This window comes from Triticum aestivum, chromosome 2A (assembly GCF_018294505.1).
Source record: "Triticum aestivum cultivar Chinese Spring chromosome 2A, IWGSC CS RefSeq v2.1, whole genome shotgun sequence".
NCBI classification, from domain to species: domain Eukaryota; kingdom Viridiplantae; phylum Streptophyta; class Magnoliopsida; order Poales; family Poaceae; genus Triticum; species Triticum aestivum.
The window spans coordinates 370,031,290-370,048,837 of NC_057797.1; positions in this window are offsets into that span (position 1 = coordinate 370,031,290).

Here is a 17,548-nt window from a genome sequence, read left to right on the forward strand (position 1 = left end):
GCCCTCCATCCCCGTCAACTTGGTAGGCCCATAAGTCAGCCTCCCACTATGCTGGGTTCCAGCTAGCAAGGGGAATATTCATTTTTTTGTGCGTAATAAGGAGGCACTTCCTTGCGTGCGAAGATAGCTGGTGGGTCCGACATGTTAGCGGGGGGCACTTTATTTTGCGAAATACAGAGGCCCTTCCGATGGGTCCTAGATGTCAGGTGGAGGAATCATTATTTTGCACGTAATAAGGAGGCATTTCCTTGTGTGCGGCCGTGGACCCAGCTGTCAGCCTCTCCATGCACAGTCTACTTCCGATGGTGTCGTTCGTTGACCACGTTGACCATGCCGCGCCGAGCGCATCCAAGGTGGTGGACGACGGCGAGGCCCCGGACAGCAACGAGCCGAAGATGGGAAGACGCGGGAGTAGAGTCGCAGACAGAGAGGTGTACGAGGGTTAACTGGTTCTAGTGCGGTGTGGTTCGACAGTCGGTGGAGAAGAACAGGAGGTGTGGAAGGATGGCCTGGCTAACGATGGAGTAGCGCTTCATAGCGAAGCGTGCTAAGCAGAGATGCTAGCAGCAGGAGGCGGGAGGTGGTCCCGGCGGCGCTGGAGGAAGAAGACGAGAGATTGAAGATGGATGCCGGTCGTTGGATGTAAATCCAACGGCTAACATGTCAGAATCATTTGTTGACTAAATTGACAACGACTTGCACTGGCTTCGACCTATTGGCCCACATTTCAGCCTCCAAAAATGTGGCACGTATTCAACCCATTTTTTCAGAATTTACAGTCTTTTTTTTGCGCGGTAGAATTTACAGTCTATTTGATCTTTTTTTAATTACAGCCATTAGCTGGGCTGGTTGAACAAATAATGTAGCGCCCATGTGGCCCGTTTATTTTATTTCCTAAAAAATTACAGCCCATTTGCACTTTCTCGAAATACATGATTTTGCTGGGCTGATTCTAATTATAATGTTGGGTTGGGCCAGCAATGTTATCAAAAAATAAAAAGGGGCTGAGCATTTTGTTATAAATATATTTAAATAATAAGTGATATTATTACATTCGTCCTTAAATTTACAGTCTTACCAAGCTTTATATAATAACATATAAAATAATTTTTTTAGAAAAACAGGGAGCATCTCCCCGATTCCATTGCTGAGAACGAAACCACAACATATTCGGATACAGTAGCTCAAAGAGCAGTTCGAAAGCAAAGGTAGAAAAGCTACAAACTAGGGGGGTGGATGATCTCTGAATAACACAAATCACCCGAGCGGTGCCAAAGGCAGAGCGGATAGAGCACTCAAATGACACAAGGAAGGTCCAGCGAAGCCTTCATGGTCTTCAGCCGAGGGGCCGTGTCAGCCTGCGGCGACCAGTAAGCAAGTGGAGACACCGGGCTGGAAGGCGTAGCATGGTGGATGTCCCTCTTTTTCGGTGCCAGGTGCCCATCATCTTCATCAGAGATCTTGAGACGAGCCCAAGGGTCCAGCCCCAGAGCAGGTCGAGCCTTGTTCAGCCACAAGTGATGGCCAACGGTTTCTAGAGGGATCTTGTTAGGGTTTCCACGAAGCTCATCAACTTGTCCTTGTCCGATCCGGAGGAGAGAATCGCCCAGTTCCTCACCATGTTCCTGATCAACCTCAAGACCTGTGGAATGGAAATCTAGGAGGTGTTACTGAAAATCATAGCATTTCTATATTTCCAGAGGCACCAAAGGACAGCTGAGCTAACAGTGTTTAAAACTGGGGACTTTTTTTGTAGCAATCGAGAATCTGGCGACAGATTCGAAGTATGAGCCAATCTGACTAGAGAAATATTCCTCAATGTGGGCCCAGAGATGTTTAGCAACTATACATTCAAAAAATAGGTGAGAACAAGTGTCGGTGTCAAAACCGGCGGATCTCGGGTAGGGGGTCCCAAACTGTGCATCTAGGCCGGATGGTAACAGGAGGCAGGGGACACAATGTTTTACCCAGGTTCGGGCCCTGTTGATGGAGGTAAAACCCTACGTCCTGCTTGATTGATATTGATGATATGAGTAGTACAAGAGTAGATCTACCACGAGATCAGAGAGGCTAAACCCTAGAAGCTAGCCTATGGTATGATTGTATGTTATGGTTGTTGTCCTACGGACTAAAACCCTTCGGTTTATATAGACATCGGAGAGGGTTAGGGTTACACAAGGTCGGTTACAAAGGAGGAGATATCCATATCCGTATTGCCTAGCTTGCCTTCCACGCCAAGTAGAGTCCCATCCGGACACGAGACGAAGTCTTCAATCTTGTATCTTCATAGTCTAACAGTCCGGCCAATGGAGATAGTCCGGCTGTCCGGAGACCCCCTAATCCAGGACTCCCTCAGTGGCCACTGAACCAAGCTTCAATGACGATGAGTCTGGCGCGCAGTATTGTCTTCGGCATTGCAAGGCTGGTTCCTTCTCCAAATACATCACAGAAGAATTTGAATACGAGGATAGTGTCCGACCCTGTAAAATAAGTTCCACATTCCACCGTAGAGAGAATAATATTTTCGCAGATCTAATTTTCCGGCTTGTTTTGGCAGCATGACGTTACATCAGGGCCTGGTGATTATTCGAACCGTTTCTTTTAACCAGCCCCGCACATATCGCGAGGCAGTTTTTCGACACGTCTTGTCAAAGCAGAGATCGTCTCCCCTTATTACGGGATTCTCATTAATACGGGCGTGGGTAACCCAATTGCGCCATCAATTGCGACGCTTGGGGGATAAGCGAGTTTTACCAGGCAAGTGGGGACGCTTAGTTTCATCCACTCATATAAAGGGATAAGGATTCACCTTTCTATCCACGCCTTCTTCCTCCCTTACCCATCCATTTTCGCACACTCGAGCTCTAGCGCCCAAGTCCGCACTTCCCACCTCGACCTTCTCCAATCATGTCCGGAGCGGGAGGCAGGTGGATGGTCTCCTCCGTCACGGAGGGAGATATCAAGAAATTGAGGAGAGCCGGATACCTGCCCAACGACATCGCGCACCGGCTCCCAGATGAGGGGAAGCTCATCCCCACCCCCAGGCCCCATGAGAGGGTAGTATTCCTCACTCATTTCCTCCACGGACTGGGATTCCCTCTCCATCCCTTCGTCCGGGGGCTCATGTTTTATTATGGCCTGGATTTCCATGATCTGGCCCCGAACTTCATCCTCAACATCTCGGCATTTATCATCGTGTGCGAGGCCTTCCTCCGCATCAAGCCCCACTTTGGCTTATGGCTGAAGACCTTCAATGTCAAGCCGAAGGTGGTGGGTGGCCGCCAGGCAGATTGCAGAGGCGCCATGGTGGGCAAGATGCCCAACGTAACATGGCTCGAGGGCTCCTTTGTGGAAACCATAAAGGGGTGGCAATCGGGGTGGTTCTATATCACCGAGCCGCGCGACCCTGCATGGGCAGCGGCCCCCGAGTTCCGATCTGGCATCCCACAAGTCTCACCTCCTGGAAAGAGAAGGGCCTGTCCTGGGGTAGTTCGAAAGAGCTAATTGGACTCCAAACATGTATTCAAAACATGGTGGACAAGAAGCTCAAGCTTGTCAACATAGTCCAAGTTATGCTCAGCCGCCGGATACTCTCGTGCCAACAACGGGAGTTCAACTTGTGGGAGTTCAATCCGGCGCAGCACCAAACTCTGAACAGGCTCTTCGACACGACTCATGAAGACGCCTGGAGGGTGCTGTTCAAAAGTGCCGAGCCCCCCCCCCCCCTATTACTAAGGATCACGGATTCAGCGCGAAGCGCCAAGCCAATGTGATAAGCTGCTTTACCTTTCACAGGATACTTATTTTTTATATAGATTGACTCTATGCGGGATCTAAACTCCCGTACCTTTGACAGGACTGGCAGAAGATGGCCGGACAGATCGACTGTCCGGCTCCTTTGCCCGAAGGCCCCGCAGACGCTCTTCTGGCGAAGATGTTGACTCCGGCCCCTTATACGGTGCCGGAGAAGACCAAGAAGGCCAAGGGAACCCGAAAGAGTTCCCGACGCCAGGCGTCATCGGACTCACCGTCTGATGACTCTGCAGCGCACTCTTCCCCCGAAGGCGAGGAAGAAGAAGAAGAAGAAGAAGAAGAAGAAGAAGAAGAAGAAGAAGAATAAGATGCTCCCCCACCGACTGGGGGAGACAAGAAAAGGAAGGCCGCCCCAACCGGGGAGGCCGGAGGGTCCAAGAAGGAAGGACTCTCCTTCCGGACGGTTCCACCGCCGCGGATGAAGGCGAAGACGAGTGGTTGCCCAGGGTCAAGCCCCCGGGGAGTTCGTAAGTATTCGGATACTAGAGTAACTCATAGGATTCCTTTGTCGACTGCTTTCCCTAACGCCAAGCGCAATTATGCAGGCCGCCACGAGCCAGTATCGATGTATCATCGGACGGCTCCTTGGGCTTGTCGGACATGGATAGCGATCCAGTCCCGACCGCCACCTCCCCTCATCCTGCCAACGATGCCGAGATGTTGTCTTAAGAGGCACCGGATCGAGGGGAGACAGTCCTGGAGGCACCTCAAGGCGACCTTCCAGACTCCGGGAGCTGAGGGGACGGGGCCCCTGAGAGCTCCGAGTTCGGCCCTCAGCCGAACACCGCGCCGGAATCTCCAGCGGTTCCAGGCTCGAGCAGGCGGCCTCCTTCTAAGAGGGGCAAGACGCCTGTGCCGGTGACCTCTGTCCATCCAGAGGCGCCGGACAATCTACTGGAAGCGCTTCGCAGCGCTTCCATCGACGAGGAGCACCGCACTATCATGAGTGCGGTGATCCAGAAGGTTCAGTCCGCCAAGAGCGGATTGACTGAAGCCTGTGCCAGCCTTCTAACAGGCTTCGAGGTAAGTGTTTTAAAATGTATGTCAGGACCCCGACTCGATGTCACATCGATCTAGCCGGTAACACCTCATATCACTTTGCGGCCTCACGCACGGTATCCCCACGGGTGTCGCCTTACCTTTGCCCGGGACTGTTTGCGCCTTTTGGCTCACGTATATGATAGTGTCGCTAGCATCCATATGATAAGGAGCCCGGGCTGACATGACTAGTCGTAAACCCAAAGTGGTGCAGACTTACAGGGACAGGCATCCATGACCCAGCTTCGAACGTGTCGGTCATCAGCAAGTGGGTCCGGGCTGTAGCACTGGGCTAGCAGGACTCCGGTAAACCGGGCTGTAGCGGGCTAACAGGACTCCAGTACTCAATGTGTGACATTTCCCCGAAGGGACAGACACAGGAACGAAGAAGGACACATGCCGGCCAGCCTAAGTGTTCCAGAGCAGTAGCAAGCTACCATGGCTCAGCGGTAACACTAGGAGACATTTCCCGGTAAGAGAGGCTACTAAAGATAAACAACTAGATAGTCAGATCCCACACATACCAAGCATTTCAATCATACACACAATATGCTCGATATGTGCAAATACAACGAAGCATCACAACATGACTCTACGACTCAAGTACTTTATTTAAGGCTTAGGGAGCCCCTACATAACATACACAAAGGTACGGGTCTCGCGACCCAGCATTCAAGTCATACAGTCATACAAAGTAGCAGCGGAAGTAACTTGTCTGAGTATAGACAAGTAGTAAAATAAAAGAGGCTTGGAAAGCCTAGCTATACTACATGGTCCTTCACAAGCTCAGGATCTCCACCTGGGCCTTTAGCCTACTCGTTGATGTCAACGTCTACGTAGAACCCATCAGAAGGGGTTGCAGCGTCTTCTGTAAAATGTAAATTATAGCAACATGAGTACAAAGGTACTCAGCAAGACTTACATCAGATCCTACATACATGCATATTATCAAGAAGGGTTGGTGGAGTTATTGCAGCAAGCCAGCTTTGACTCTTGGCTAGGCTAACCTACGAGACTCCAACTTGAAATGGTTTTTCGCACACGAGTCCACTACTCACCACTTCAATACACCACCGAGGATCCACCTCCGTCTTCCTACGGAAGAGCCATCCTCGGCACTCACACTTATCTTGAGGCTTTTAGTAGTTTCCATTTACTTGTCTATGAACTGTATAGGCAACCAAGTAGTCCTTTACCGTGGACGCGGCTATTCGAATAGATCATGATAACCCTGCAGGGTGTACTTCTTCATACATGTTTCCACCACTTAGCGTCTGCACATGACATGTGCTCGGCAGACTTCAAGCGAAAGCCGACGTGGGTGTAGACCACGACCTACCTAAACACTTAAGCTTCTAGTCCAGGTTTATTGCCTATCCAGGTTCCATCCGCAGGGAGTCCGGCGGAGGTTTCCCATACGGCCCCGAACGATGTGAACAGGGTTCCCGAGATACCTAACGGGTATTCGGTACACCCGGCCACATACCTACCGCATCACAGCCCACCCCTACGGTCAGCGCTGTCCACGGCCTCCAGTAGGCTACAAACACCAGAAACTACTTGCAACTCCTGGACAGAGAGCTAGGGTGAATAAGAAGTCGAGCGGGGTCATATTTCAGGGCCCAATGCATGGTAGTAGCTGTAACTTAAATCACACATACAGATCTCAGTGCTTAAGGTCGGCTTCAATGAAACAACCCACCATGTACTCCTACATGGCCTCTCATCGACACCTTTACCAAATCGTGTTCACCACACCACTCTCATTACCGACATAATCATTTCACTCTAGCCCATCACCCAGATGAACCAGACCTGACACGACTCTAAGCATAGCAGGCATAGCAAGGTAGGAACAACACATACATATGGCTCAATCAACTCCTACACATGCTAGTGGGTTTCATCTAGTTACTGTGGCAATGACAGGTCATGCAGAGGAAATGGGTTCAACTACCGTGGCACACAGCAGTTTGAATCGCGTTGTCTTAATGCAGTAAAAGAGAGCAGGAGCGAGAACATGGGATTGTATCGATATGATCAAATGGTTGGTTGCTTGCCTGATGGTTCGATGCACGGATACGGTTCTTCGTTAGGGTAATCACGGTACTCCTCGGGAACAGAACCTGTCGCAAAGGACATCGATATACAAGCATCACCAAACAATGTGCAACAATATGATGCATGCATGAAAACATGGCAATATGAGTGTGTTGGGCTAATGCAACTAAAGCCAGAAGTATTTGAACAAATTTGAATCAAAGATTCAAATTCCAAATTCAAATATGGCCTTTTAAAGTGCCTTTTCTTGTTCTGCTTAAAACATCAGGTTAACTTGTTTGATCATGCATGGAAATAGTACAGATGGATAGATTGGATTTTTCTGATCATTTTTCATATATAATTTGTCCAATTTGGAGTTACAGAATAAAAGTTATGAATTTTTGAAGTTTAATTAATATTCTGGAATTTCCTGATTTAATTTAAATCCAGAAATTCAATTACTGCGTCAGCCTGACGTCACAGTGACGTCAGCAGGTCAACAGGGCTGGCTCGGGTCAAACCTGACGTGTGGGGTCCACACGTCAGTGACACAGGGGCTAATCCCGTGTTGACCCGGGCTGGTTAGCTTTGACTAAGCCCTGGGGCCCACTTGTCAGCGTCAGTAGGTGGGGGGGTTAGTGACTAATTAACTAGGCCACGTCAGCCCGCCGGAGTTCTGGCCGGCGGCGACCATTAGCGCGGCGGCGAGAGTGATTTTGGTCGTTTCGGCCACCAAATGGACTATAAAATATTTAAATGCTCAAATATCTCCAAACTAAAATGTTTCATGTTGGAAATAATCCAACTATGGACCAGGAGTAGTTTGGTGATTTTTGGAGTTGCCTAGGTATTTTATTTAATTCAACAAAGTTGCAGATATATTAAATAAAAACAGAAAACAGAAAATTAAATAAAAGGAGTAGACTTACCTGGACCTACCTGCCCAGCCCAGCCGGCCCAGCACTGTGCTGGCCCGTGCCAGCCAGCTGCTTCCCCTTGCCAGAGCAGGCAGGGAGGTGAGCATGGCGCGCCCGAGCTCGCCACGCACCACCCAGCCTCTCTGCATCGCCCTGGTCGCCGTTGCGCCGCGTGGATCGTCTTCTGGTCGTCGCCCCGACCTCGCCGACACCCCATTCACTCTCCCCGGCTCTCCCTCGCTCTCTCTCCCGCCCGACCGAACACCACCGTCGCCACCGTTCGCCGTAGCAGTCGTCTCCGACCACCCCTCGCTCCCCCGACTAGCTCAGAAGCTCCGCCACAACTCCCTCTTCCTCCCCACCGCTCCACGGGTCTCCGGAAGCCCTGCATCGCCGCCACGTCGCCGTTCCCCTCTTCGGACTCCGACCACCGTCGCCGTCAAATTCGTCGTCTCCGGCGCGTCCCCGAGCCCGCTTCGACGCCCACTGCAACCGCGGTGAGCCCCCGGAGCATTTCCCCCTTCTTCCCTGGTCTCTCCCGACCTCTAGGCCCTAGCTCCACCTCGACCGAGAGCTCCACGCCGCCGGCGATGTCGCCGTCGTGGCCACGGTCGCCGTAGCGCCCAACCGAGCACACCATCGTGCTCCACACATCACCAGGAGCACGTAGAACGCACCAACGCCTCCCCAAACCCCCTGCAACACTGATCCCGACCGCACCCGAACTCCGGCCGCCGCAGCCAAGCTCGCCGCCGTCAACTCCGGCCACCCCGAGCCCAACCACCACCACCAATAGACGCGGCTCAACCTCAGCAACACGTAGATGCCTTCCGCCGTCCATTTGGTCGCCGGAATGGCAAAAAGCACTCTCGCCGCCGTCTCGGATCTCGCCGGCGTCATGTCGCCGGTGGGGTTTGACTTGACCGACCTGGGGTTTGACTCCCCAGTGTCACTGACACGTGGGCCCTGTCGGCCAGATGGTTAGGTTAGCGCTAACTACTGTTAGTCAACCCCCCCTGACACTGACAGTGGGCCCCAGCGCCACTAATTAGTAATTAGAATTAATTTAAATCTGTTTAACCCCCCCTGTCACTGACGTGTGGCCCCCACACGTCAGGTTTGACCCGAGCCAGCCCTGTTGACCTGCTGACGTCACTGTGACGTCAGGCTGACGCAGTAATTGAATTTCTGGATTTAAATTAAATCAGGAAATTCCAGAATATTAATTAAACTTCAAAAATTCATAACTTTTATTCTGTAACTCCAAATTGGACAAATTATATATGAAAAATGATCAGAAAAATCCAATCTACCCATCTGTACTATTTTCATGCATGATCAAACAAGTTAAATTGATGTTTTAAGCAGAACAAGAAAAGGCACTTTAAAAGGCCATATTTGAATTTGGAATTTGAATCTTTGATTCAAATTTGTTCAAACACTTCTGGCTTTAGTTGCATTAGCCCAACACACTCATATTGCCATGTTTCATGCATGCATCATATTGTTGCACATTGTTTGGTGATGCTTGTGTATCGATGTCCTTTGCGACAGGATCTGTTCCCGAGGATTACCGTGATTACCCTAACGAAGAACCATATCCGTGCATCGAACCATCAGGCAAGCAACCAACCATTTGATCATATCGATACAATCCCATGTTCTCGCTCCTGCTCTCTTTTACTGCATTAAGACAACGCGATTCAAACTGCTGTGTGCTACGGTAGTTGAACCCATTTCCTCTGCATGACCTGTCATTGCCACAGTAACTAGATGAAACCCACTAGCATGTGTAGGAGTTGATTGAGCCATATGTATGTGTTGTTCCTACCTTGCTATGCCTGCTATGCTTAGAGTTGTGTCAGGTCTGGTTCATCTGGGTGATGGGCTAGAGTGAAATGATTATGCCGGTAATGAGAGTGGTGTGGTGAACACGATTTGGTAAAGGTATCGATGAGAGGCCATGTAGGAGTACATGGTGGGTTGTTTCATTGAAGCCGACCTTAAGCACTGAGATCTGTATGTGTGATTTAAGAATCAGCTACTACCATGCATTGGGCCCGAAACCAATGGACCCTCTCGGCTTCTTATTCACCCTAGTTCTCCGTCCAGGAGTTGCAAGTAGTTTCTGGTGTTTGTAGCCTACTAGAGGCCGTGGACAGCGCTGACCGTAGGGGTGGGCTGTGATGCGGTAGGTACGTGGCCGGGTGTACCGAATACCCGTTAGGTATCTCGGGAACCCTGTTCACATCGTTCGGGGCCGTATGGGAAACCTCGGCCGGACTCCCTGCGGATGGAACCTGAATAGGCGATAAACCTGGACTGGAGGCTTAGGTGACTAGGTAGGTCGTGGCCGACACCCACGTTGGGCTTCCGCTTGAAGGTTGCCGAGTACATGTCGTGTAAACGACGGTAAGTGGTGAGAGCGTGTATGAAGAAGTACACCCCTGCAGGGTTAACATGATCTATTCGAATAGCCGCGTCCGCGGTAAAGGACTACTTGGTTGCCTATACAGTTCATAGACAAGTAAATGGAAACTACTAAAAGCCTCAAGATAAGTGTGAGTGCCGAGGATGGCTCTTCCGTAGGAAGACGGAGGTGGATCCTCGGTGGTGTATTGAAGTGGTGAGTAGTGGACTCGTGTGCGAAAAACCATTTCAAGTTGGTGTCTCGTAGGTTAGCCTAGCCAAGAGTCAAAGCTGGCTTGCTGCAACAACTCCACCAACCCTTCTTGATAATATGCATGTATGTAGGATCTGATGTAAGTCTTGCTGAGTACCTTTGTACTCATGTTGCTATAATTTACATTTTACAGAAGACGCTGCAACCCCTTCTGATGGGTTCTACGTAGACGTTGACATCAACGAGTAGGCTAAAGGCCCAGGTGGAGATCCTGAGCTTGTGAAGGACCATGTAGTATAGCTAGGCTTTCCAAGCCTCTTTTATTTTACTAGTTGTCTGTACTCAGACAAGTTACTTCCGCTGCTGGTTTGTATGACTGTATGACTTGAATGCTGGGTCGCGAGACCCGTACCTTTGTGTATGTTATGTATGGCTCCCTGAGCCTTAAATAAAGTACTTGTGTCGTAGAGTCATGTTGTGATGCTTCGTTGTATTTGCACATATCGAGCATATTGTGTGTATGATTGAAATGCTTGGTATGTGTGGGATCTGACTATCTAGTTGTTTATCTTTAGTAGCCTCTCTTACCGGGAAATGTCTCCTAGTGTTACCGCTGAGCCATGGTAGCTTGCTACTGCTTTGGAACACTTAGGCTGGCCGGCATGTGTCCTTCTTCGTTCCTGTGTCTGTCCCTTCGGGGAAATGTCACGCATTGAGTACCGGAGTCCTGTTAGCCCGCTACAGCCCGGTTTACCGGAGTCCTGCTACCCAGTGCTACAGCCCGGACCCACTTGCTGATGACCGACACGTTCGAAGCTGGGTCATGGATGCCTGTCCCTGTAAGTCTGCGCCACTTTGGGTTTACGACTAGTCATGTCAGCCCGGGCTCCTTATCATATGGATGCTAGCGACACTATCATATACGTGAGCCAAAAGGCGCAAACGGTCCCGGGCAAAGGTAAGGCGACACCCGTGGGGATACCGTGCGTGAGGCCGCAAAGTGATATGAGGTGTTACCGGCTAGATCGATGTGACATCGAGTCGGGGTCCTGACAGCGTTGGCATCAGAGCCGGACTGCCTGTAGGTTCTCCAAGCCAAACTGGTCGATGTTGAGTCTAGAAATTCTTTAGTTATATGTAGGGGAATTGTTTGTGGGTTGGAACGCAAGGCTCTTTTTACTCCTTTATCTTATGACATTCTGATCTGAGTCAGTCTATTCTTCCGCCGGGGGTTAAGGAATTAGGATCTATTCTCTCTATCAGGATCACATGTTACTAATCAGTAGTACCTTATAAGTTTGATGAATACAAGCCTAGTTCAGTTCTACTGCCACGTCATGTTGCTAGGATGGATTCATAACTTGATATGATGATGATGAGTGTGTATGTAATCCTTTGTCAAATGTCTCAAAATCCTTCTTGAGCATTTACAGCTGTTATGCTGCCGAAATTTTGCTAGAAATTCTAATGCCTTTGCATTATGATTGTGCTTTCAGATGGCCACTCGCGACCTTAATCAAGTGGTTCGCCTGACTCGATGCCTAGATGTACCCGGCCATACTGCCATGTTGGTCAGGGTAATGACTGAGGCTGGATATCGTTGGTATCCTGAGTACACGGTCGAAGAGCAATTCCGAGACTTTAATCAAAGCCAGTATCTCTGCACTGTCAGGATATTTCCATCTTATCCTGGATCCACCGAGCCCCTTCACTGCTCCTATGGGCTCGGGGTTACTATTGAGATGGCTGTGCAGGACGCCGCCTACTCTATGATGACCATCATGCGGGTCAGATCTGGTCTATTTCGGGACTCTGATTTCCGGTATATGCCAGGATCACTTCCGGGAGCACAAGGGTATCTCCAGGCTATCTATGCTGACCCCACCCAGGAGGATTCACGGACTCGCACTACTGCTGAGATGCTCGAGGATAAGGACCGTGAAAATCGGGCCTTGAGGTTAGAGCTCTTCAATACCCGTGCTGACCACTGGGCCACATTGACTCGGTTTGCACCGGCGGTGCAAGCTGGATATTCGGATATGCGCGATCTCTATCCTGTGAGATCTGCTCTGCCAGACGTGATGGGTTGGCGTGATGTAGGAGGCATCACCCCACCTCGCGGTTCCCGCAGGCCACCGTCTGTTGGTCCAAGACCTCATCCTAGTCCCTATGGTCCACAAGCTCCGCGAGATCGTCTGTTTCCGGATGATCATGTTGAGCTTCCAGGCTATGGAGGTGACTTCTACGAGGACTACTACGGATCGGTCTGAGTTAGTGGTAGTATCACTAGCTAGCACTATCTGTGTCGTCTATCGTCCCGCGTGACTCGTGGGGTATGACCTAGTTTGTACTCTTTCCGGAGATGTAGAAAAATAATGTATAGGAGCTTGGGATGCCTCCGATGAGATGTAATCCTCTTTTCACCGTAATAGTACTTTGTTTGGTCTTGTACTAAACCCTGTATGGTGTGTATGACGATGGAATAAAGAAGCAGTTTCTGTATCTACCATGTCATACGGATGATCATCTTGCATTTCGAGTTATTCCTTACATTTTGTATCCTATGTCGGAATTTTATCATTCTGACTAAATCATTGACTTGTTTACTTAGGATGGTCAACACGCGCACTAACCCTGCTCCTCAAGAGCAGGCCGAAGGCAGTGAAGTCAGGGATGCAAATCTGCCTCATCCTCCTTCCCTAGCCGAGGTTATGATGGAAGCTGAGAGAAACAAGCGGGAGACCAACCGTTTGTTGGAGCGTATTGAACAGAACACAGCACACCATCAGAGGACTAACGTGGTGTCACTCAGTGATTTTATCAAATTACATCCACCCACGTTCCACCACTCCATCGAGCCTCTCGACGCTGATGACTGGCTTCGCAGTATCTCTCACAAGCTGCGTTCCGCGCTAGTAGCTGAGGCTGACAAGGTCACCTTTGCTGCATATCATCTTGAAGGCCCCGCCAGTCTATGGTGGGAGAATTATGGAGCTATGCGCCCAGCGGGCCATGTCACTACTTGGGCCGAATTCAGTGAGGCTTTCCGTGAACATCACATTCCGGAGGGTCTCATGGACCGTAAACGTGAGGAATTCTGCAATTTCACCCAAGGCCGACTCTCTGTGGATGCTTACAGCAGGGAGTTTGGTAACCTCGCACGATATGCAACTGAGGAAGTTTCTACTGATGCCAAGAAGCAAGCAAGGTTCCGTAAGGGACTTAGTCCTGAGCTTCACCGCGACCTCCGTCTGCATGAGTGCATATCTTTTTAGAAACTTGTTAACAAAGCCATCAGTGCTGAAACTGGTCAGACTGATTATGACGCAACACGCAAGCATGGCCGTGACATGGGTTCCTCATCCGGTGCTGGTCCTCAGAAGCGCCGCGTGTGGGTGCCCAACACCGCCCTGCCACCCAGGTTCACACCGAGGCCATCTTTCCAGGCGCCTCGCCCTGTTCAACAGTCTGCTCCAGCCAAGCCCTATGGGGGTCCAACCAACAATACTCCTCCACGTACCAGTTCCGTGACTTGTTTCAAGTGTGGGGAATCTGGCCACTATATGCGTGAGTGTCCCCAGACCAACCCCAACCAATCTGCTAAAGCTGTTGGCCGTGGCAAGCCGACAGGGAAAGTGTTCCACGCCAAGCCGGCCACCGCCTCACGTGGCCATGTCAACTGTATCTCTGCCGAAGAAGCTCAAGAAGATCCCAACGTCGTTCTCGGTACGCTCCTTGTTAATTGCCACCCGGCATCTGTTCTTTTCGATACAGGAGCCTCTCATTCATTTATATCCGAGAACTACGCTCATTTGCATAACACCGCATTCTGTAACATGCCATCCACTATGGAAATTTCTACTCCCGGTTCTAGATGGCAGACCTCCAGGGTAAGTTATGGAAATGAAATCCAAGTCGATAGACTTGTTTTCCTTGCATCTTTAATAGCTCTCAAATTTTCAGATATTAATATCATTTTGGGTATGGACTGGATGTCAGCTCATCATGCCAAAATTGATTGCTTCTCTAGGACTGTTCAACTCACTCACCCTTCGGGCAAGATAGTCAATGTCTTGACCCGAATAGCCAAGCGACAGTTATATTCTCTTAACGCCAGCCCTTTGCCAGACCTTGAGGACGTTCCGGTAGTCCGTGACTTCCCGGATGTCTTTCCAGAGGAATTGCCAGGTGTTCCACCTGACAGGGATGTTGAGTTCGTAATAGACCTCATTCCAGGAACCGTTCCAATTGCTAGAAGACCCTATAAGATGGCACCACTAGAACTAGTCGAGCTTAAGAAACAACTCGATGAGTCCTTGAAAAAGGGTTTCATCCGACCTAGTTCATCTCCGTGGGCTTGCCCCGTCCTCTTCGTCAAGAAGAAGGATGGTACGGACCGGATGGTTGTAGATTATCGACCTGTCAATTTGGTCACAATCAAGAACAAATATCCGCTTCCCAGGATCAACGACCTGTATGATCAGCTCGCTGGATCCTCAGTCTTCTCCAAGATGGATTTGAGGTTGGGCTACCATCAAATCAAAATCAGAAACGGGGACATCCCTAAAACAACCTTTGTTACTCGTTATGGCCAATACGAGTACACCGTCATGTCCTTCGGTTTAACCAACGCTCCAGCCACCTTTTCTCGGTTAATGAACTCAATCTTCATGGAGTATTTGGATAAATTCGTCGTAGTTTATCTCGATGATATATTCATCTACTCTAAGAACGAGGAAGAACATGCCGAACATCTAAGGCTAGTGTTGAAGAAACTTCGAGAGCATCGCCTTTATGCCAAGTTTTCCAAATGTGAATTTTGGTTGTCAGAAGTGACCTATCTGGGTCATGTAATATCTGGTAAAGGTATTGCTGTTAACCCTGAGCGAGTTCAAGCTGTCCTTAATTGGACTCCACCTGAATCGGTCAAGCAAGTTCGGAGTTTTCTGGGCTTAGCGAGCTATTGCCGTCGCTTTGTCGAGAACTTCTCCAAAGTTGCCAAACCTCTAACCGAACTCCTCAAGAAAGATAAGAAGTTCGAATGGACTCCACAATGTGAGCACAGCTTTCAGGAACTGAAAAGACGCCTGACTTCTGCTCCCGTACTGGTACCGCCAGACTTCTCCAAGGACTTTGTTATCTACTGCGACGCCTCGCGACAAGGACTATGTTGCATTCTCATGCAAGATCGACACGTAATTGCCTACGCTTCACGGCAATTGCACCCACATGAGGAGAACTACCCTACTCATGATCTAGAGCTAGCAGCCGTAGTCTATGCACTCAAGACCTGGCGACATTACCTCCTCGGTAACCGTTGCGAAATATTCACTGATCACCAAAGTCTGAAGTACATCTTCACCCAACCGGATTTGAATCTCAGGCAAAGACATTGGGTCGAGTTGATCACAGATTTCGACTTAGAAATAACTTACACCCCAGGGAAAGCCAATGTCATGGCTGATGCACTAAGTCGTAAATCTTATTGTAACAACCTGATGTTACAACAAAGTCAACCGCTTCTCCATGAGGAATTTCGTAAGCTTAACCTTCACATTGTTCCTCAAGGATTTCTTTCCACCTTGGTGGCGAAACCTACTCTTACGGATCAAATCATCGCTGCCCAGAAGCGAGATAAGGGAATATCTAAAATCAAGGAGAACATTGCTAGCGGAGGTGCTAGTTGTTTCTCCACAAAGGATCATGGTGTTGTATACTTTGAGAACCGTTTAGTGGTTCCCAAGAACCAACATCTACGGCAGTTGATCCTTAAGGAGGCTCATGAATCTCCTCTCACCATTCATCCCGGTAGTACTAAGATGTATCAGGACCTACGCCAGAGGTTCTGGTGGACTAGGATGAAGAGAGAAATTGCTCAGTATATTGCTAATTGCGACGTCTGTCGTCGTGTAAAAGCAGAGCATCAACGGCCTGCTGGCACCCTTCAACCTTTAGCTATTCCTGAATGGAAATGGGATAAAATTGGTATGGATTTCATTACCGGTTTTCCCAGGACCAAGAGAGGGAATAATGCTATCTTTGTCGTTGTCGATCGTCTTTCCAAAGTGGCCCATTTCTTACCTGTTCGTGAGAGTATAACCGCTAGTCAGCTGGCAGACCTATACATCTCCCGAATAGTGTCTCTCCATGGTGTTCCTTTGGAAATCAACTCGGATCGAGGAAGTCTTTTCACCTCTCGATTTTGGGAAAGTTTCCAAAATGCTATGGGAACCCGTCTCTCCTTTAGCACCGCTTTCCACCCTCAGTCGAGTGGTCAAGTGGAACGCGTCAACCAGATTCTAGAAGACATGCTTCGAGCCTCTGTTATCTCATTCGGAATGGATTGGGAGAAGTGCCTTCCATTTGTTGAATTCGCTTACAACAACAGCTATCAATCTAGCTTGGGTAAAGCCCCTTTTGAAGTTCTCTATGGACGACGGTGTCGAACACCCCTTAACTGGTCAGAGACCAGGGAAAGACAATTCTTTGGCCCGGATATGATTCAAGAAGCAGAAGAGCAAGTTCGCATCGTTCGTGAAAAGTTGAAAACAGCCCAATCTCGTCAAAAGAGTCAATATGACCGAAAACATAAGGCTATGACTTTCGAGGTTGACGAGAAGGCTTATCTTCGGGTCACCCCTCTGAAGGGAACCCATCGTTTCGGTATCAAAGGCAAATTGGCTCCTCGTTACATTGGACCTTTTCGCATTCTCGCCAAACGAGGAGAAGTTGCCTACCAGTTGGAACTACCTCCGCACCTCTCCAGAGTCCACGATGTCTTCCACGTTTCTCAACTCAGGCGTTGCTTCTCGGATCCTATCCGTGGAGTGGACTACGAAACGCTTGATCTCCAAGATAATCTTACGTATCGAGAGTACCCCATTCGTATCCTCGATCAGGCCGAGCGTACCACTCGACGTCATAATATCAAGTTTCTCAAAGTACAATGGTCGCACCATTCTGAGGATGAAGCAACTTGGGAAAGGGAGGATCGTCTTCGACTTGAGTATCCCGCCTTCTTTCCGGAGGAACCCAAATCTCGGGACGAGATTATTTTGAGTGGGGGTGAGTTGTCACACCCTAGCTAGCCATGCATTAGAGTGATGCATCATGT